This window comes from Tursiops truncatus, chromosome 1, assembly GCF_011762595.2.
Source record: "Tursiops truncatus isolate mTurTru1 chromosome 1, mTurTru1.mat.Y, whole genome shotgun sequence".
NCBI classification, from domain to species: Eukaryota; Metazoa; Chordata; class Mammalia; order Artiodactyla; family Delphinidae; genus Tursiops; species Tursiops truncatus.
The window spans coordinates 10,599,646-10,621,810 of record NC_047034.1 but is presented as its reverse complement, the minus strand read 5'-3'; the positions used below and the strand labels follow the sequence as shown (position 1 = coordinate 10,621,810).

At 35.3% G+C, this 22,165-nt stretch overlaps 1 long non-coding RNA gene across 3 annotated transcripts; it reads left to right on the top strand.

The window, feature by feature from the left end:
• The first annotated feature begins 1,512 nt into the window (after positions 1-1,512).
• LOC141278969 (uncharacterized) lies at positions 1,513-18,303 on the top strand. 3 transcript variants are annotated; one of them, XR_012332503.1, is made up of 4 exons: positions 1,548-1,619; positions 12,979-13,088; positions 17,435-17,556; positions 18,183-18,303. It is a non-coding gene; the product is annotated as an uncharacterized lncRNA (long non-coding RNA). The 3 variants fall into 3 exon arrangements; XR_012332508.1 differs by lacking the exon at positions 12,979-13,088 and having other exon boundaries at positions 1,513-1,619; XR_012332511.1 differs by lacking the exons at positions 1,548-1,619; positions 12,979-13,088 and adding an exon at positions 8,668-8,702.
• Positions 18,304-22,165: the final 3,862 nt, after the last annotated feature.

Here is a 22,165-nt window from a genome sequence, read left to right as displayed (position 1 = left end):
GCTTAAATAAATCATCTATTCTTCATTACTTGTATCAGAGCTATAGCATCCTGATCATGATCCTATGTTCACATATTTTATGTCTTATACTTTTAACTTATGAGTGGATTTTAACCAAATTATCATAATTTTATTTATCTATGTGTTTTGGTAATGACTTCACACATTGACTCTGTCTGGGTCATGTGACTTGCTTTGGCCAGTGGGACAAGACAAATTGAATTCAGGTAGCATCTTTAAAAAAGCATTTGCATACTTTTATTTCTTCTGCTGCTCCTCTGCCTTTGCTATGAGAATATTCTCATGTTAGCCTCCTGGTGAAATATGAGAAACACTAGCAGAGCCAAGTTTCCCCAGTTGAAGCCATCCTGTCCCAGCCAAACTGTAGCCAGTATTTCATCTGATTGCAGATGCATAAGCAAGCCCAGATAAGATTAACCAAACCTGGCTCTGATCAATAGAACTATATAAATGCCTGGTTGTTGTCTTAAGCACAACATCATGCACACAATTTTTGAGGCAGAAAAAAAGGAAAAGCTGATTGACTTTTCTCACAATGCAAATGAAACCATTATACAAAAACAACAAAAAAAAAACCCATTAACACTCACTAATGAATATAGATATAAAAGTCTCAAAAAAATCTATGTGAAAGTTGAATTCAGCAGTATGTGCATATGTTTATACAGAAAGAATTAAGTAATGCAAGGATGGCTTGATATAACATATTAAAAGAAAATAGAAGAAAATTACATGAGTGAGTCTATAGATGCCAATGAAAACATTTAATTAAACTGAATTTTCAATCATGAAAAGAAAATTCACTTAAAAATATAAGTGAACATGGGACTTCCTGGTGGTCCAGTGGTTAAGACTTCACCTTCCAGTACAGGGGGTGAGGGTTCGATCCCTGGTTGGTGAGCTAAGATCACACATGCCTCGTGGCCAAAAAACCAAAACATAAAACAGAAGCAATATATTAACAAATTCAATAAAGACTTTAAAAATGGTCCACATCAAAAAAAAATTCTTTAAAAATATATATAAGTGAACTTATCAAAACCTACTTAAAATATATCAATTAACCACCCCAAATGAAGTCAGGAAAAAACCAAAAATTCTCCCTAGAATTCTTCTGATTAAATACTATACTAGGAATTGTAGTTAATCCATTCAGATGAAAATAAATGCATAGTTGAATAGCGATATATGAACCAATAAAGAAAGTTAAACTGTCCTTATTTGAAAATACAAAATTTTGTCATAAAAATCTGTGAATATATATATAGATGGAGTTTAGTAATTAATAAGATAAAATTTCAACTGTTAGTTGCTTAAAGATCAGCATAAAATAATCTATGGTGTCATGATACATCCTTTAATATTCAAAGATTATTCACAATAGCAACAGAAGACTCAAATCCTTAACATTCTAACTGGGCACTGACTAATCACAATGACACCAGCCTTATCATAGGAATAGAGTCCTAAGCCACTTTGGTTGTTGCACGTGGAGACATCTTGCAGAAAAATGGGCATTTATAGAGGTTGGAGTGGTGGACATCTGAATGTCAACATGGACATATAATAGTTAATAATTGTTGAGTGCTTGCTATGTGGTAAGTGATATTCTAAGCAATTTACAATTATTAACTCATTTAATTATTACAACAAAGCTAGGAGTAGATGCATTTATTATTTTGATTTTATAAATGAGTAGTCAATTTTTCAGTGATGTTAATTTTTTCAAGGTTAAACATAAAGTGGTACTGCTAAGATTTGGACACAGATATTCTGGATTAATCCAGTTTCTTTAATTTTGACTTTATCATTTTAGTATAAACCTAAAGTTTAAAAGTTGATGAAAAGTCTATGAGGAAAATTATATTACTTTATCAAAATATTTTTAAATACACAAAAGACATACCTTGTTATTATGGAATATAATTCTTAGTATTATAAAGATTTTAGGTAAACATTTAATATGAATTCAAAGTAAATGGACCTTCACAAAACTTTTAAAAGCCACATGAAAGAATAAGGGAAAAAAATAGCCAGGATAATTTTTGAGATGGAGGAGAAGATGGTAGAATTTGATCCATTAAAGAATATTATAAAGTCATAACATTTAAGTCTAGTAATACTAACAGAGAGATACATAATTCAACCATTGGAAAAAATTAATTACCCTGAAACAGATTTACACATATATGGACATTTGATTCATTTCCAAAGCAGCATTACAAATCAGTAGGTCATTTGGGACTATTCCTTAAATCATTAAGTTGTGCTGAGAGAACTAGTTGTCTATATTAAAAAAAGAAAAAAAAAGTTCGCTTCCTACTTCACACCAAACCTGACTATACATTGCAGTTATACTGAAGAAACTAAGAAGAAAAACTAAAATTAGAAACAATTATATGAGAATATCTTTTGACTGTGAAATAAGCAAGGATTTCTTAGGCATATCAAAAAAAAACCAAGAAAAAAACCCCAAATTTAATATATTTACAGTAACAAATTATCCAGCATAACAAAAGCTACTGTAAACAAAATTAAAACACAAGACGCAATTCCAGAGCAGCAGTTTACAATATTTACCACCAGCAAAGGATTACCCAGAATATAAAAGATCTCTTAAAAATGACCAAAACAAGCATTCCCTCTAAGATTAGGAAGAAGACAAGTATGCCCACTCTCGTCACTTTTATTCAATATGGTTTTGGAAGTCATAGACAGAGCAATCAGAGAAGAAAAAGAAATAAAATTAATCCAACTTGGAAAGGAAGAACTAAAACTGTCCCTGTTTGCAATGACATGATACTATACTTAGAAAATCCTAAAAATGCTACCAGAAAACTACTAGAGTTCATCAATGAATTCGGTAAAGTTTCAGGATACAAAATTAATATACAGAAATCTGTTGCATTTTTATACACTAACAACAATATATCAGAAAGAGAAATTAAGAAAAAAATCCCATTTACCATTGCATCAAGAAGAATAAAATACCTAGGAATAAGCCTACCTGAGGAGGCAAAAGACCGGTACTATGAAAATTATATGATACTAATGAAAGAAATTGATGATGACACAAACAGATGGAAAGATATACAATTTTCTTGGATTAGAAGAATGAGTATTGTTAAAATGACCTAATTACCCAAGGCAATCTACAGATTCAGCGTAATCCCTATAAAATTACCAATGGCATTTTTCACAGAACTAGCACAAAAAATTTTAAAATGTGTATGGAAACACAAAAGACCCTGAAGAGTCAAAACAATCTAGATAAAGAAGAATGGATCTGGAGAAATCAGGCTCCCTGACTTCAGACTGTAATACTAAGCTACAGTAATCAAAACAGTATGGTACTGGCAAAAAAAACAGACACATAGATCAATGGAACAACATAGAAACCCACTCATTTATGGTTAATTAATCTATGACAAAGGAGGCAAGAATATACAATGGAGAAAAGACAGTCTCTTCAATAAGCGGTGCTGGGAAAACTGGACAGCTATGTGTAAAAGAATGAAATTAGAACATTCTCTAACGCCATATACAAAAATAAACTCAAAATGGATTAGAGACCTAAATGTAAGACCTGATACTATAAAACTCCTAGAAGAAAACACAGGCAGAACACTCCTTGACATAAACTGCAGCAATATTTTTTTTGGATTCATCCCCTGAGTAATGGAAATAAAAGCAAAAATAAACAAATGAGAATGGGAGAAAATATTTGCATATGATAAGACTGACAGTGGATTAATTTCCAAAATATACAAACAGCCCTTATAGCCCAATATTAAAAAAGCAAACAACACAATCAAAAATGAGCAGATCTAAATAGAGATTTCTCTAAAGAAGACATACAGATGGCCAACAGGAACATGAAAACATGCTCAACATCGCTAATTATTAGAGAAATATAAATCAAAAATACAATGAGCTATCACTGTACTCTGATCAGAGTGGCTATCATCAAAAAGTCTACAAATAATAAATGCAGCAGAGGGTGTGGAGAAAAAGGAATCCTCTTACACTGTTGGTGGGAATACAAATTGGTACAGCCACTATGGAGAACAGTATGATGGTTCCTTAAAAACCTAAAAATAGAGCTACTGTGTGATCCTGCAAACCCAGTCATATGTCAGGAGAAAACTCTAATTTGAAAAGATACATGCACCCCAATGCTCACAGCAGCACTATTTACAATAGCCAAGACATGGAAGGAAATTAAATGTCCATTGAGAGATGAATGGATAAAGAACATGTGATATATATATGTGATATATATATATATATAAACATACATATACACAGACACAATGGAATATTACTCAGCTATAAAAAAAAAGAATGAAATAATGCCATTTGCAGCAAGATGGATGGACCTAGAGATTATCATACTAAGTGAAGTTAGTCAGACAGAGAGGACAAGTATATAATATCACTTATGTCTAAAAAAAGATACAAATGAACTTATTTACAAAACAGAAATAGACCTGCAGACACAGAAGATAAACTTATGATTACCAAAGGGGAAGTGGGAGAGATGGATAAATTAGGAGTTTGGGATTAACAGATATATACCACTATACATAAAATAAACAACAAGTACCTACTGTATAGCACAGGGAACTATATTCAATATCTTGTAATAACCTATAATGGAAAAGAATCTGAAAGAGAACGTTATATATAACTGAATCACTTTGCTGTATACCTAAAACTAACACAACACTGTAAATCAACTATACTTCAATTCAAAAAAATAAAAATAAATGATCAATGCATATAGCTGATTTAGAACTATATCTTGGAAGAAAAAATGTAAATAAAACGATAACATAAAGGTTCACCTCAGAATAGTAATAGTAATCAGAGAAATGTAAATTTAAAAAGCATTTAATGCTATTACGTAGGCAACATTAAAATTCGATAATAACAGGATGGAAAACAACAGAAACGGATAGTGTTATAAACCAGTATAACCACTTTCAAAAACAATCTGATAAAGTCTAAAAACCTTTAAGGGAAAATGCAAGTAGAGGGAAGAACGCAATGACATATGCACCATGATGCTATTTCTATAACATTGAAAAACATGCAAGAGGGTACTATATATTGTATGGATGCAGAAATATGTATTAAACTCATAAAAACATACATAGAAGGATAAATATAAATTTAAGGTGGGTGTTTTTCACTGAGGAGGATGGAGGTTGAAACTACTGGGCAGGACCTCAGGCCACCCCAACACCATACATGATATGAAAATCTAATAACTTGATGGACGTGAGTAAATTTGCTGTCTGGATCTTTACACATACATTCATGTTAAAATATTTAAATATAAATATATTTTCTAAAGTAGCCGTTATTTAATTGATAGAACAAAAATGATGAAGCCCCCAGTTCGTCCCAGTTATGCTTTAAGTTCTAGGGACACAACAGTATACAAAACAGCTGACTCTTTGCCTGAAGGGCAGCCTGTATGGTTCACGCGAAGAGGGAAGGATGGGTGGGTGGAGGAGAGAAGCAGATGGGCTGTAGAAACATAACAAATATATAATGTGTTAGACGGTAAGCAGAAAAAATATATAAAACAGAAATAAGGAGGGCTTCCCTGGTGGCGCAGTGGTTGAGAGTCCGCCTGCCGATGCAGGGGACACGGGTTCGCGCCCCGGTCCGGGAGGATCCCACGTGCTGCGGGGCGGCTGGGCCTGTGAGCCATGGCCGCTGAGCCTGCGCGTCCGGAGCCTGTGCTCCGCGGCGGGAGAGGCCACAGCAGTGAGAGGCCCGCGTACCGCAAAAAAAAAAAAAAAAAAGAAAGAAATAAGGAGACAGTGTAATAAAGAGTATTGTAGGCAGGTTGTTCAGAGAAGGCCTTTGTGGGAAAAATGACATTTTTATAAATGAAGAAGGCAATGAGGGGCAAGCTTGGGGGAGGGGGGTTGAGATAAAGAGAACAGCAACTGCAAGTGTTCTGAAGAGGATGTGTTTATTATATTCAAGAAACTGGAACCTGAAAGAGGCCAGTATGGCAGGAATGATTACATGCCACATTTTAGAAATTATTTCCGAAATTTAAAACTGTCATTTTTAATGAACAAACATAGCACATTTTAGCTTCTTGAAAAAAAAATAATAAGAACATAAAATACACCCCTTATTATAACCAGAGGACTTTCATTTTGTGAAACAGTTTGGTATTTTATTTTCCCCCAAACCAAATAAGAAGTGTTTTAACATGTTTTCACTGTATTTTATATGATATATAAGTTAGAAAAACTTTACCAAAAATTTACTGTTTCAATTCAGTATGTTAGCTATCTATCCCAACTTTTTATAAAAATATAACTAATAGGTGCTAAAAACGCTAATGAAAATTCATCCAAAATCAGTGTTTGTGCATGTATTTTAATGAAATGAAATGGTGCTGAATTTTGCTCCTCTTTTCCATGTAAATGTATTCAAATTCATATTTGTGCTGCAGAATTTGAAGTATGCTTCAAGCACGTTCCGAAGCATCAAGAATGGTGTATGAAAAAAAAAAAAGAATGGTGTATAGGAGAGCCAATAATGAGATGTAAACAAACACAGAACTCTTTTGATCTCTTAGGGATTTGGAGAGCTGCAAATTTTGATGTTAAGTCAAAACTATAATTTGAACACTGAGAAACAAAGATAAGATGGAATAAAACAGAAGATTTAAATCCTAAAAGGACAATGGCAGGACATCAGAATAGCTTATAGACAAAACTAAATTATTGTGAGGCCGAGGCAGAAAACTTCTTGCCTTTAGATATTTCTTTTCTTTTTCTTTTTCTTTTTTTTTGAGGTACACGGGCCTCTCACTGTTGCGGCCTCTCCCGTTGTGGAGCACAGGCTCCGGATGCGCAGGCTCAGCGGCCATGGCTCACGGGCCTAGTCGCTCTGCGGCATGTGGGATCTTCCCGGACCGGGGCACAAACCCGTGTCCCCTGCATCAGCAGGCGGACTCTCAACCACTGCATCACCAGGGAAGCCCTAAATATTTCTTTTGTATTAAAAATCAAACAAAACAAAACAAAAAACTAGATGGAACTCTTTATCAGAAACAAAGAAATTTCTTAAAAAAATATATATATATAAACATTATATTTTATATGTATTATATGTATATAAATGTATAGATAGATTATGGTAGATAAATAGAGATGACAGATAGGTAGATATAGATAGATAGATAGATAGATAGATAGAAAGAACCATTTTAAACAGTATTTGTCCCTGTTGTCTGTATTCTATATCTTTTGACTGATGAATTGTGGAACCAAGTCCTTGGTATTAGACAGACCTATGTTTGATTCTTGGCTCTATATTAATTAGAAATAATTTATTTGTATTGTATTCTTGTGGCTGCCATATAAATTAGCACAAATTTTGTAACAAATTATCACAAACAGAAATCTAGTGCCTCAGAGTTCTGGATGCCAGACATCTGAAATCAGTATCACTGGGCCAAAATCAGGGTGTCTGCAGGCCCACACTCTCTCTGAAGGCTCTAGGGGACAATCCAGTCCCTGCCTCTTCCAGGTTCTGTTGGCTGCATGCAATCTTGGCTTCTGGGTGTATCATTTTAATTTCTGTCTCTGTTTTCACATTACTTTCTCTTCTATTTAATTCCCTCTGCCTGTCATAGGACATTGTGATTGCATTTAGGACCTGCATGGATAATCTAAAATAATCTTTCCATCTCAAGATCCTTGATTTAATCATATTTTCAAAGCTCTTTTTTCCTTATGATGTATTTATAGGTAACAGAGATTGGAACCTAATATCTTTATGGGGCCATTATTCTGCCTACCACAGCAAATAAGAAGAAAACTCACTCAAACTGGTAAAACAAGATAAAAACAGGCACAATATATTTCAAATAAAAATTGAGAAAGGAACTTTGAATCTCCTAAAGAATACAAAGGAAGGCTGGCTCCAGACCAAGTGGTTCAGGGGCCAATGTTGTCATCAGAGTGGCAGCTCTGTGTAGAGGTGATTCTTCCACTCTGCTTTGCCATGTGAGAAAACTTTATCCTCAGGTTTCCTTCCTCACTGGAGAAAACCAAAACAGCATACGCTGCAACAGTAATCTAACCATTAAACCACTAAGCTTTACTTTCCTCTTCCATAGAGTGGTATATTAAGTTATTGACCCATCCTCACCAGTAATTAATCTGTCAGCTAGGGCATTATTACTGTCTTACATGAGGACAACTGTTCCTGGAAATAACTGATGAAGGCTGTTCAATAAACTGATAAGAAACTTCCTTTATATACAGTTAAGACAGGCATAATGTATATTAGACTTTACTATTCAATATTAACAAATATTTGAAATTAAATGCATTTTTTCTGACTAAAAAAGAACTGGAATCTTGCCTAGCTGATCAGTTGGCTTGGAATGGCTTGTAGCTACCTCTACAATTAGATCCTGGAAATGTATGTTTAATTTAGTAAACTGAGCTTCTAGAGATATCTTCAGGCTAGAAATAAGAATATAATTATCCTTCTTGATTTCAGAAGCAGTATTCACAAGCTCTGTGCCTTTCGTATCTGTGCTACAGAATTTGAAGTGCGCTCAAGTCATTTCAAAGGCATAGAGAATGACATACAGATGTAAACAAACACAGCAGATTCTTTTGTCACTTAAGACAGTGAGTAATGATCATTAAACTTTATCTTTGAACAAGGATTTTTTAATAGTTCCATAATTTTTCTTAAATAGAAAATGGAAATGTTAATATAAATTAATTATTACAAAGTTTTAAACAAAATAATTGATTAATTTATTCAAAAACATGTTGAATGCCTACTAGAGAAAGAGCAGGTTTTCTGATTTGGGGATAGATAACTAATTTAGCTCAACTGCTTATCTCTCTCTCCCAAAAGCTAATAAAAATAAATAACTGAATATGAAATTATAGGACATAATATTCATTGGATTTGGAAGTGAGGATTTTGACACATTTATATTACACGAACATTAGGAAAATGTCAACAAATTAAATGAAAGCAGCAAGGATGAGTTCATATCGCTCCTTCCTGAAACAATATAGCTTCATGAAAAGTAAATAACAATAACATTCACTGTATTTAATTGGCATTTTAAGTACTTAAACATATTAACTGATGCAACAGGCCCTATGGCTGTAATGTTTGTCATCCCCCTTTCCCAATGCAAAAATTGAGGCATAGAGAGGGTAAAGAACTATCCCACAGACAGGATCAGGAAGAGGCTGAGCTTCAAATACGAACTCAGAGAGTTGAATCCTAAAGTCTGCACTCTTAATCGTTGTGGTATATGCCTCCCAGTATAAGTTTGATCAAGGAAGCAGAATGATTATGATAGGGAAGAAGAGACTCAATAGAAGTAGTGATTACACTTTAGGCGATTGTGGAAGCTGTTAAATAATTCTATTGAAGATTGTTACATCTGGGTCTGATGCTGGGCCTGATGTCTCTATAGGTCAGTAGAAGTCATGAAATGAAAATGTGGATGTGAAGAAAGTAAGTATGAGGCACCCATGAGAACACAATGGAATCCATATCATTCTCTCCCTGCCTCTAACCTTGACTATGTATGTGGCACCAGCAGAAGGAGCTGGCACCCTTTACATGGAGCTCCTCATGCTTCTGACTTAAGGATCAAGGAAGCTAAAGCAGGAGATCTGTGACAGCTGGGAAAGCTGAGGGGCCAGCTGCTGTCCCAAGCCTGCCAGGCAAGGCTGCAGTTCCATGACAATGTGTGCAAGTTACAGCAGTGCCTGGCATCCAATATCGACCTTGAAAATGTAATGGTTGCAACTTCACCTTCTTTTAAATTTCATGCAAATATTTCTCGTGGACCATGCTAACCTAGAACTACGCAAAAAAGGGAACTTCTGAGAAATGTAATTCAATCTTAGCTAAGTCATAACGGTACAAAATCATCATATCACATATAAGTAAGACAGATGCTGGAGCAAACCCAACGGTAGGACTTCATTTGAAGAAATACGTATAAACTTACTGGGATATTTGGAGCATTTCCATTGGAATCCCTTCACCAAAGCAGCATTTTAGAATTTGAAATTCACTACCCTGGGAGGCTTCAGGCAAGAACAACCCACCACCCTCTGGAAGAAAATAATAAACCAGCTGACAGACTGACAATCCTCCCACCCCAGCTAGAAGCGTTCTTCCATTGTTTGCCAGGGTCTTGGAATAAGACCAGAAATAGTCACGTGGTCATATCTGAATCTGCAGCTTAGTCAAACATAATTTCATTAAGAAAAATGACCCTACATTGAGTAGCTTTATTAAACAAATAACACGATGAAGAAAAAGTTCCATAGCACTGAGAGTTGAGATCATAGAACTGGTAGACTTTGATTTTAAATAGGAAAGAACCAGTCTATCATAACCAAGAACATTTAGGAAAATAAAAATTACCATCAGTTTTGAAGCAAATTCAAATCTCTTTATTTTAACCAATTTTAAAATAAAACATTCCAGAAATGCAAGAGAAGCAAGGACAGAAGAAGGTTTAAAAAGCTAGTTTACGACTAGGAAATATCAAGGAGCATTCAGAAGGGTTTGACTAGTATGGAACATTATCTATAAATGGTCACTTTTCCCCGAACCTCCAGAAACATTTACTGCACTGCTTCTCCAGTTTTCTCCAAGTCGACCCACTGCTTTCTAGCCTCTGCTTATTGCCAAGCTGTAAAGCCAAAGTCAATGTTTCAGAATTTTTTATGGCAACACTTCAATTCTATGGAGTAATTTATGCATCAGTTACATACTGGTGAATATCAACACTTAGTGGCTTAAAACAATAACGATTTACTATTTTCCATATTTCTTTGGGTTAGCTCGTCTCAACTGGGCAGTTTTTCTGCTGCACATATTGCAGGCTGGGGTCACTCATATGTTTGTATTCATCTGCGAGATCACCTAGAATTGGCTGTTAGCTAAAACACCTGGCTTCTACTCCAAATGGTCTCACAATAGAATAACCAAGAAGTCTTTACGTGTCAGAAATCTAAGAGAGTGAAAACAGAAACTGTCAATCTTTTCTAATGCCCACTGTCAAATTGTCACTTCCACCATATTTTACTAGTTAAGGGAGCTCAGAGGGAAATTCAAGGAAAGTTGAAACAGATTCATCTTCTTTAAAGGAAAAAGCAGCACAGAGATGGGAAGGGCAGAGATGGGAGGGGCAGTTGCAAGCATCTCTTGCAATTGTTGACATTAGAGTCAACAATTCTTTCCCTAAAGGACTAGATGGTAAACATCTCAGGTTTGCAGGCATCTGGTTTCTGTCACTCACAACCACTTAATTCTGCTGTTATGACACAAAAGCAGCCACAGATAATACAGAGATGAATGGATGTGGGTGTGTCTCAATAAAAGTTTGTTCACAGAAACAGGTGGTATGCCCATGGCCGTGGGTACCTACACTGCTACTATCCATGAAAGCATGAGTGCTCATATTTAAGCAACTTACCTTCAAGAAATAAGGATATACAGAAATATTTATCTGTTTATAGGAATGAGAAAGCAGAAAAATCCTTAATATCCATTAACAAAACCAAGTTGTGTAAACCATATAATGTTATATATTTTAGATCTTTAAATGAATGTTCTCCCCACCACTACTCTATGGGTCAGAATACAGGTCCACACCTGATTGATGTTGGACTTGGACATAACAATCATTTGAATTAAAGGGATGAATTTAGGAGTGACACTGTGTCCACTCTGAGCAGAGATTTAAAAGGCAATTCATGTTTCTCTTCCCCTTCTTGATTAACTTCAAGATACTATGAGAAAAACTTAAAGGGTGGCCACTTCTCCAACTGGGCTCTACAATGAGGAGATATGAGGAACAGATATAACCAGACCTGACCTATAGCCTAGAGTCGAGCCTAGCTCAAGATCAAATGGTCCACAAACCTGGGTGCAAAAATGAAATATTTATGCCTGTAACCTACTGAATTTAGAAGTCTGTTAGGCAATATTATTAGAGAAAAAACTCTTATAAATACGCAAGGGATCTATTGAAATTTAAGTTGTAGATATATACTGATTGAAAGCAAAATTTGGGACTTCCCTGGTGGCACAGGGGTTAAGAATCTGCCTGCCAAGGCAGGGGACATGGGTTCGAGCCCTGGTCCGGGAAGATCCCACATGCTGTGGAACAACTAAGCCCGTGCGCCACAACTACTGAGCCTGCACTCTAGAGCCCATGAGCCACAACTACTGAGCCTGTGCGCCACAACTACTGAAGCCCATGCGCCTAGAGCCCATGCTCCGTAACAAGAGAAGCCACCACAATGAGAAACCCGCGAACTGCAATGAAGAGTAGTCCCCGCTCACCACAACTAGAGAAATCCCACACGCAGCAAAGAAAACCCAGTGCAGCCAAAAATAAATAAAATAAATTTATTAAAAAAAAAAAGTAAATTTTGACTGAGAATTAGTTTTGAAAACCTATTTTGTGAGCTCATTTATTAAATAATCTTTTGCATTATTATGGCCATAATGGCTGTCATTGGGTAGGAGGGATAATATGTTTCCTATAATTTTTTGAATATTTTCTTTCTATATTATTCTAAAATAAGCATTCCTTCTCTGATTAAAGAAATGACTTCAGTACCTCTATTTTTCCTTTCTAATTCTTGCCTAAAAATTTACCTGTGAAAGGTAAGGAAGATATTGGAAGTATATTAGAAGTATCAATGCATAGCAGAATAAAAACTCACTATATATATAATTTTGATGATTATGATAATTATATGAACATTGTGTCAGATAAATGTTCAATAGATCACTTTAAAATAACCAAATAAAATAATATTCTATTTGGGATCTTCTAACAACCTGAAGGAGTAGTGTCTGAAAATCATATACTTTGTTACTAAAGTCTAATTTGTACTGTTCCTACAGAAAGTGCACACACACACGCACACAGAGGAATATTACTCAGCTACCAAAAGAATGAAGTTCTACCATTTGCAGCAATGTGGATGGACCTAAAGAATATTATGCTCTGTGAAGTAAGTCAGATAGAGAAAGAAAAAATTGTATGATATCACTTATATGTGGAATCTAAATATATATACACATACACACACACACACACACACACACAATGAATGTATATGCAGAATAGAAACAGACTCAGATACAGAAAGCAAACTTGTTGTTACCAAAACGGAGAGGGAAGGAAGGAGGGACAAATTAGGGGTATGGGATTAACAGATACAAACTACAATGTATAAAATAGGTATGTAACAAGGATACACTGTATAGCACAGGGAGTCATAGCCATTATATTTTAATAACCTATAATGAATTATAACCTGCAAAAGTACTGAATCACTATAATTTATACCTGAAACTAATACAATATTGTAACTCAACTTTATTTCCAGTAAAACAAAATAAATGAATGAATTTTGTTTTTCTTCTCTGATTGCTGTGGCTAAAACTTCCAAAACTATGTTGAATAAGAGTGGTGAGAGTGGGCAACCTTGTCTTGTTCCTGATCTTAGTGGAAATGGTTTCAGGTTTTCACCATTGAGGACGATGTTGGCTGTGCGTTTGTCATATATGGCCTTTATTATGTGGAGGAAAATTCCCTCTATGCTTACATTCTGGAGGGTTTTTATCATAAATGGGTGTTGAATTTTGTCGAAAACTTTCTCTGCATCTATTGAGATGATCAAATGGTTTTTCTCCTTCAATTTGTTAATATGGTGTGTCACACTGATTGATTTGCATAATTTAAGAATCCTTGCACTCTTGGGATAAACCCCACTTGATCATGGTGTATGATCCTTTTAATGTGCTGTTGGATTCTGTTTGCTCGTATTTTGTTGAGGATTATTGCATCTATGTTCATCAGTGATATTGGCCTGCAGTTTTCTTGCTTTGTGACATCTTTGACTGGTTTTGGTATCAGGGTGATGGTGGCCTCGTAGAATGAATTTGGGAGTGTTCCTCCCTCTGCTATATTTTGGAAGAATTTGAGAAGGATGGGTGTTAGCTCTTTCCTAAATGTTTGATAGAATTCGCCTGTGAAGCCATCTGGTCCTGGACTTCTGTTTGTTGGAAGATTTTTAATCACAGTTTCAATTTCAGTGCTTGTGATTAGTCTGTTCCTATTTTCTAATTTCTTCCTGGTTCAGTCTCAGAAGGCTATGCATTTCTAAGAATTTGTCCATTTCTTCCATTTTGTTTACCTTCTCAAAGAACCAGCTTTTAGTTTTATTGATCTTTGCTATAGTTTCCTTTATTTCTTTTTCATTTATTTCTGATCTGATCTTTATGATTTCTTTCCTTATGCGAACTTTGGGGTTTTTTGTTCTTCTTTCTCTAATTGCTTTAGGTGTAAGGTTAGGTAGTTTATTTGAGATGTTTCTTGTTTCTTAAGGTAGGATTGTATTGCTATAAACTTCCCTCTCAGAACTGCTTTTGCTGCATCCCATAGATTTTGGGCCGTCCTGTTTCCATTATCATTTGTTTCAAGGTTTTTTTTTTGCGTTACATGGGCCTCTCACTGTTGTGGCCTCTCCCGTTGCGGAGCACAGACTCTGGACGCACGGGCTTAGCGGCCATGGCTCACGGGCCCAGCCGCTCCGCGGCATGTGGGATCTTCCCAGACCGGGGCACGAACCTGTGTCCCGTGCATCGGCAGGTGGACTCTCAACCACTGCGCCACCAGGGAAGCCACCATCTAGATATTTTAAATTGAAATATTCGTTGGTAAAATCATTTACAAATTAACCTACAGAAGAAAGGAAACAGATGGTTTTCAACAAATAGATGATAAATAGGTTGGTAGGTAGAAGGATGGTTATATAGACAGAAGATTATAATAGTTATAGGGAGTGTGTGTTAATTGTTTTCTCCAATGTCCTGTCTTTTCTCTCCTTCTCTCTGGAGAGAGAGAGGAAAAGACACACACACACACACACACACACACACACACACACACACACACACACACACACACACACATAGAGAGAGAGAGAGAGAGAGAAGGTGATCTAGAGATCAAGAGAAATAAATATGTCCCTTACGTTAGGTTCTGTCTTATCAGTCAGAATAAAACTTGCTGCTTAGAAGCTTAGATAAAACATTTGAATAATACCATCAGATTCAATTTGCCCTGCCACTAACTGGAGCACCCAGTTAGTGGTCACCTTAGGTTATTATTATTATTTAATTAATTGATATGGTAGTGCTTTCGATCCATTATTTTTGAAACTTTGCTGAATGCCTTGAATGTATCATATAGTTTCCTTTAAAGATTTTAACCTCCTTGCATCATATCTTCCCCAAAGCAAATATCTTTTGATAATATATTCAATACCAAAATGTCATTTTCCCCATAGAAATCAAAAAGTTCTTGAAATATTTATAGTTTCCAAAGACTACAAAGTACACTCAAGAGCTATAGGATACCATCCACTAATTCAAGTAAGGATATCTGAGAGAATCTGAAGCTGTCTCACTTAGAACTGTAATGGAGAAGATGCTCTAGCCCCAAGTTTGGTGATAATATTGAACTGCCATTTCTCATGTATTTCTAGGCAACAAAACCTACCTTAATGTGAACCCCTTCCTGGAAATGTCTCTCCAGTATAACACAGTTTGCACTCCATACTAATCTGTAAAACCATTTGCTTTTAAGATATAATTATCTTGTTTAATAGCTTAGTTTTAGGTTTAAAGTATGGATTTAATAATTCTGATCTTCTAATCTAAACAATGCAGAGTACCCTCTCTTAACTATTTTATTTGAGTAAATAAGGTACTAGGGAAACTATTTCACTCCGGTTGACTTTTTTGTTGAAGTGACATTTTCCATTCTGCTAAAGTTCAACTGACATTGACTTCACTGAATGGCTGTTGGGAAATTGCCCTCAGAGATTTATTTGGAGCTGCTACCATCTTTGTAAGGAAATGTTGTATTGTGACAGTCACACTCAATGTTGATTCTGCTCCTAAGTGACACTGTTGGAGCATAACACACATTTAGTTACCTACCTGACATGTTGTCTATTTAACAGAGAAAAAATGATCTGACTATGATTGATGGCATAGCTGCCCCTTTTCAGTGATGGGGAAAATAAGCTGAGTCAAACCAGATCTGGTTACACTGGGAATGTCTGTCTGCAGTGCTGTTCCCTCATTTCTCTTCATTTAGATAAGAAGGCTTTCCTTTGAGTGCATATTCCCACAATCTCTAATCTACCAACCGCTGTGCTTATTGCTTTATTATTTTCACTATGAAATTACCTTAGAGGTAGTATTCTACTCTAGTCCGCATTACAGGAAAGCTTTTCATTCATTTTTAGTTACGTGCTCTCTGTGTCAAGGACAATGGTGTTGAAAATTAGTGTCCTTGGTCAAAAGTATTTGGTAAATTATTTACTTTTTGGCCATAAGTTTCCTCTGCTCTCTGACACTCTGACTTGTTTTGGTTTTTTTTTTTCTGTGTCACTGGAGAAAGTTCCTTTAGATAATGGCCTTATAATTGTCCTGACATACAGTAAAATTGAAATCAAGATCCAAAAACTAATTTGTTCCACCCTGTGGCCCTCTTTTGCCTCCATTTTTTTTTTTTCCATTTAGGGTTGATAGGTCATTATGTCCTTCAGTGGCAGAGACTAAAATGAAAAAAAATATTGTAAAAACCAAAGCCAGTCAGTGTAGTCTACACTCATTTCTCACAAGGACAATGTTCAGGGGATAAGTGTCACTATGGCAATGCAGACAACTGATTTGTGGGTATTAGAAAAATATAATCCAAACAGCCACACTGGGTATAAATGCCAGATATTAAAATAGGCATTTATTGGTAAAAGAAGAAAATTTATACTGAAAAGTCATATATATCACAGCTCTGTTTCTTTTTGGCATCAGTTCATTGAAATTCAAGTGCAACAATCAGAAGACTTGGGATTTATATGAGACTTCAGGAAACTGTACACTGTATTCAAGCACACCCACATAAAACTAGACTATGAGAAGTTTGGAAAAGTAAAATGCAAGTTATAACAACATGCACAGAATTTAAAAACAATTTTGGAAATGATATATAGTCATACCAAAGAAAAAAGCAAGAAATAAAGAAAGATAAACTAAGACAATGTAATACTCTGTTTCTCACATGGAACCCACAGGTTAGCTACACCAAAGGAGCATCCATCAAAAAATATTTGCAAGAACATCCATATTTGCAAAAATCAGAAGCAAAATCAACATGAATGTCTTTTTGTGAATCTTACTAAATTAGAATCTTTAAACATATTTCTAAATTGTGAGTTAACTAGATTATTTATTTATAAATGACAGACAACTAGAATAAAATTCCTTATGTTTTCTTGCATAGCTGATGCAGAAAACCTGGCCAGAAGTAGTAGTCTCTGTAAACCAAAAAAGAAGGTTACTAAGTGGAGAAAGTGGAGTATGCTCCTGATTTGTGAAAATGTCCCAAACAATACTGCCAGAGAGGTAAATTTATTTTTTCTTTCCAAATGGAAAATGGAAACTCTTCTTTTTTTGTGTACCCTAGAATAAATAAACATGCAGTTTGTCAGATGATAAGAAGAATTATATTGAAAAATATAATGGGGAAAGCACTATTATAGTATATTAATGATTTTGTATAAGTATGATACTATTTTACAAAATGATTGATAATGTCTTTTTTAATAAGTTGGTATTTAAATAGAAAGTGAAGGAGTGAAGAACCATGTTTATAGGGAATGTCACACTAGGTAGAGGAAACAGAAAGTTTAAAGGACTAGACATGGGAGAATTTTTGTCAGGGTTGAAAATCACTGAAGAAGCATGGAAAAAGAATTCCAGAATCTAATTAGGACTCAAGAACATGTTTGCTTTCTAACTGCATGTGGTGTTGTTTGGAAGACACAGGATATTAGCTGGATACACTAAGTTTTAACTTTTTGCCATATTGTAACACAAAGAAGGAATTTCTCATATATGGGTCAAGGGTCTAAAGGGAAAACAAAGGACACATAATTAAATAATGGTTCTGGAAGTATGAGTTTCTACATAAATAAAACTCTTCTATGTGCAGCCTCACTTTTGCATCACTTCTCTTTTCTTCCTTGTAGGTATTTGTTTTAGAGGATGGGCTGCCACACTGTTTGGGAGGACTTGACTCACCTGAGAAATACTAAAAGTCCTGGAATCAACCGGGACAACGATAGCGTGTGCAGCTTAAGTAAATTCTGAATCTTAAGGCTTTTGTTAAAGTCTTTAACTTGGCCATTTCTACTATACTTTCTGTTACAAGTTGGACTGGTAAAATGCAATGTACTGAATTCATAATATGGGCTGAGAGATAGAGGTCTTATCTGAGCTTGGACATTGAGCAAGTGACACCCAACACTTCCTAGATTAATATTTTAAGTCATTCTTTTCTTACTGTAAAATAATTTTTATTTTCAAAATTGTCATTTAATCATTGTCATTCACTCAATCAAATTTCCAAGCAACATTTTTGAATACTCATCATATGCCAGTTCAGAATGGGGATGAGAGCGGAGGGGTGAAGACAAAATAATCTCGTAGTTTTAAAAAAGGGTTAAGTCCGAGATGATGGTATTTATCTATTTATTCTACAGAGGTGGAGGATTAAACTTTCAGCTGAAAAATGTAAAAACTTTGAAAGCAATCACTCACACCCTTACAACAAAAAGATGGACAAATTAAAAAAATCAGCAACTTTCCTTGGGCCAATTAGAAGACAGAGGCGGCTGGGGAAACTGCCAATCAAATCTGGAGACTTAGGTGCATATGGAAAATCACAACCAAGATATTCTTAACCAGAGCAAGAGCCATAAATTTCTAGGAAGACCAAAACAGTAATGTAGACAAACTTCTAGAGGCTGAGTGTGTACTAGCATGAGAATAAGGAACTCCTAAGTGGCACAGTCTTAGGCAAAGGCAACACACTAGTAGACATTATCTCTTGGACGTCCACTGCGTTTCCCATGGTGAAGATCTGAAGATGATCCCCTCATATCTCTGATAGGAGCAGGGGAGTTGTAATCATTTTGAAACATGCTAGGTGACTTCTTCACAGCAAAAGCTTGCTCTCCTAGAAAAGTCTTTGGTGAGCCTTATTCCAGCTGGAGGAAGGACCTCCCTCCCACTAAAACACTTCTAGCCTTCCTGTATCATCTAAGAAGGGGAGAATAATCAACAAGGACTAGGGCTTCAAGGAAGTACATCAAAATGTGGCAGCTATGAGAGGGTGAAAGGGTTGGCAAGAAAAAAAATCCATACCATGGGAGAAACACTCAAAGATCACAGTACCAAGGCACGGGGCCCCTAAAAGATGGAGTTTTAATCTGAAGATTACAGAATGTTCTTATTCCTCCACCTCTAACCATCACATGAACAGGGCTCCAATATAATAACAGTGGATCAATGCTGAAAGACCTGCCATATACTACCCTCCCTGAGGAGGAAAACTTAGGAAAACTCAAAATCAAGAGGGGAAACAAAAAAAATGATAGTAGAAGAATTTGAAGCCTCTGATACATATGGTTGAAGAAACATTAAACACAGACCAACTCATAAGCAAATAGTATAAATCTTCACACAAAAGGCCTATTTATTTCAATTCCTGTTAATAGATATATGTGCAATTTCAATAACAACTTACAAGGCATGCCAAAAGGCAAGAAAAAAGAGTGTATAGACACATTTTGGAAATATCATATAGGAAATTTAAAATAACTATGATTAATATAAGAGCTCTAGTGGAAAATGTTGACAGCATACAAGAATAGATGGGTAATGTAAGCAGAGAGATGGAAACCTTAAGAAGAAATCAAAAGGAGATACTTGAAATTAAAAAACTAAGAAATAAAAATACACTTGAAGGCCCACTAGTAGACTCAGCACAAATGTGGAAAGATCAGTGTGCTTGTAGACACTTTTCAAAATAAAACGTGTTCTGCAAACAATAACAAAAACAGAACATCCAAGAATTATGGGCCAATTCTAAAATGTGTAATTAAGGTACATTTAATTGGAATGGCAGAAAGAAAAAAGGGGACAAATCAGAACTAATATTTGAAGTAAAAATAGCTAAAAACTTTCCAAAATAACAACAGACACAGGAAGCTCAGAGAACAACAAGCAAACAAGCATAATAAATAGCAAAAACAAACAAATAAGCAAATTAAACAAGCAAATCCCAAACACTTAAGCTAAGCATATGTATTAGTTTGATAAGGCCACCACAACAAAGTACTAAACCTGTATGGCTTAAATAACAGAGATTTATTTTCTCACAGTTCTGGAGGCTCAAGGTGTCAGAAGGGTTGATTCCTTCTGAGATGCCTGAGGTGAGGAGGTGGTTGAGACAGACCTACAGAAGGCTGTCTTCTCCTTGTGTCTTCACATCATCTTCCCTTTATGTCTGTGATCAAATCTCCCCTTCTTATTAGGATATCCTTCTTATTGAATTTGGGTCCACCCTAATGACCTCAGTTGAACTCGATTAGCTGTATAAAAATTCTTTCTCCAAATAAGGTCTCCAAATAAGGTCATACCAGGGGTTAGGACTTCAACATGTGAATTGTGTGTGTGTTGGGGGATGCAATCTAACCCATTGGAATATACCATATTCAAACTGCAGAAAACCAAAGGCAAAGAGAAAATTCTGGAATGAACCACATGGGGATGAGGGGAATAGCTTACTAAAGGAGAACAAGAATTACAGTTGAAGTCTTGTAAGAGATTATGCAGATATGAAGAGAATGGAATAAAATCTTTAATAGTTTGAAAAAATATAAAACCGACCTAGAATTCTCTCTTCAGCAACATTATTCTTCAAAAGTGAAGTGGGAATAAAGACTTTCTTAGACAAACAAAAAGTGAGTGAAATCACCAGCAGCAGACTTGCCACACAAGAAATGTTTTAAAAGTTCTTTAGCCAAAAGAAAATAAGATGAATCATAAAGTAGAAACTACACACAGAAAGACAGAGTTTAAGAAAAGGAAAAAATGAAGGAACAAGAAATACTTTTCTTGTTCTTAATTCATTTAATGATTACTGTTTGTTAAAACAATAATAGTGGGCTTCCCTGGTGGCGCAGTGGTTGAGAGTCCACCTGCTGATGCAGGGGACACGGGTTCATGCCCCGGTCCAGGAAGATCCCACATGCCACGGAGCGGCTGGGCCCGTGAGCCATGGCTGCTGAGCCTGCGCGTCCAGAGCCTGTGCTCCGCAATGCGAGAGGCCACAACAGTGAGAGGCCCGCGTACTGCAAAAAAAAACCAAAAACCAAAACAAAAACAATAATAGCAACAATATACTGGTGATTCCAGCAAATGGATACATGAAATTAATGATAGCAAGTTTATAAGGGACAGGAAGGAATGATTTGGGAACACTTTGTCATAAGATATTTGCATTACATGTGATGTACTATAGTATTATTTAAAGGTGGACTTAAATAACAAAACATATTTATTATAAACTCTAGGTCAAACAGTAAAATTTTTTTAAAAAGGAGTATGATTTGTAAGCTAAGAGAAGAGAAAAACAAGAATTATATAAAATAATTAAAAGCCACAGAAGTAAAAAAAAAAAATAATAGAAAATAACAAAGAAAAAAACAACTAATAGTAAAACATTGCAATTATTAATCCAAACATTGCAACTATTAATCCAACTATATCAACTATCACTTTAAATGTGAATAGTCTATCCATTAAAAGATAGGTTGACATTGTGGATTTTTTTAAAAGGTTCAATTAGGTTAAAGTAAAAGAGATGGAGAAAGATATACCATGCTAACACTAATGAAAATAATGCTAGAATGGGCATATTCATTTCAAAAATCAAGAGGGATATTCATAATGATAAAAGGTTCAATTATCCAATAAGAGGTAACAATTGTAAAAGTATATACATATAACAATAGAACATAAAAATACACAAGGCAAAAACTACCAGACTTGAAAGAGACATATCCACTACTAACAGTTAAGAGACATCAATGTTTCTTTGTCAGTAATTGATAGATCAAACAGGCAGAAATTTATAAAGATATTCTTTCTACATAAATGCAAGTTT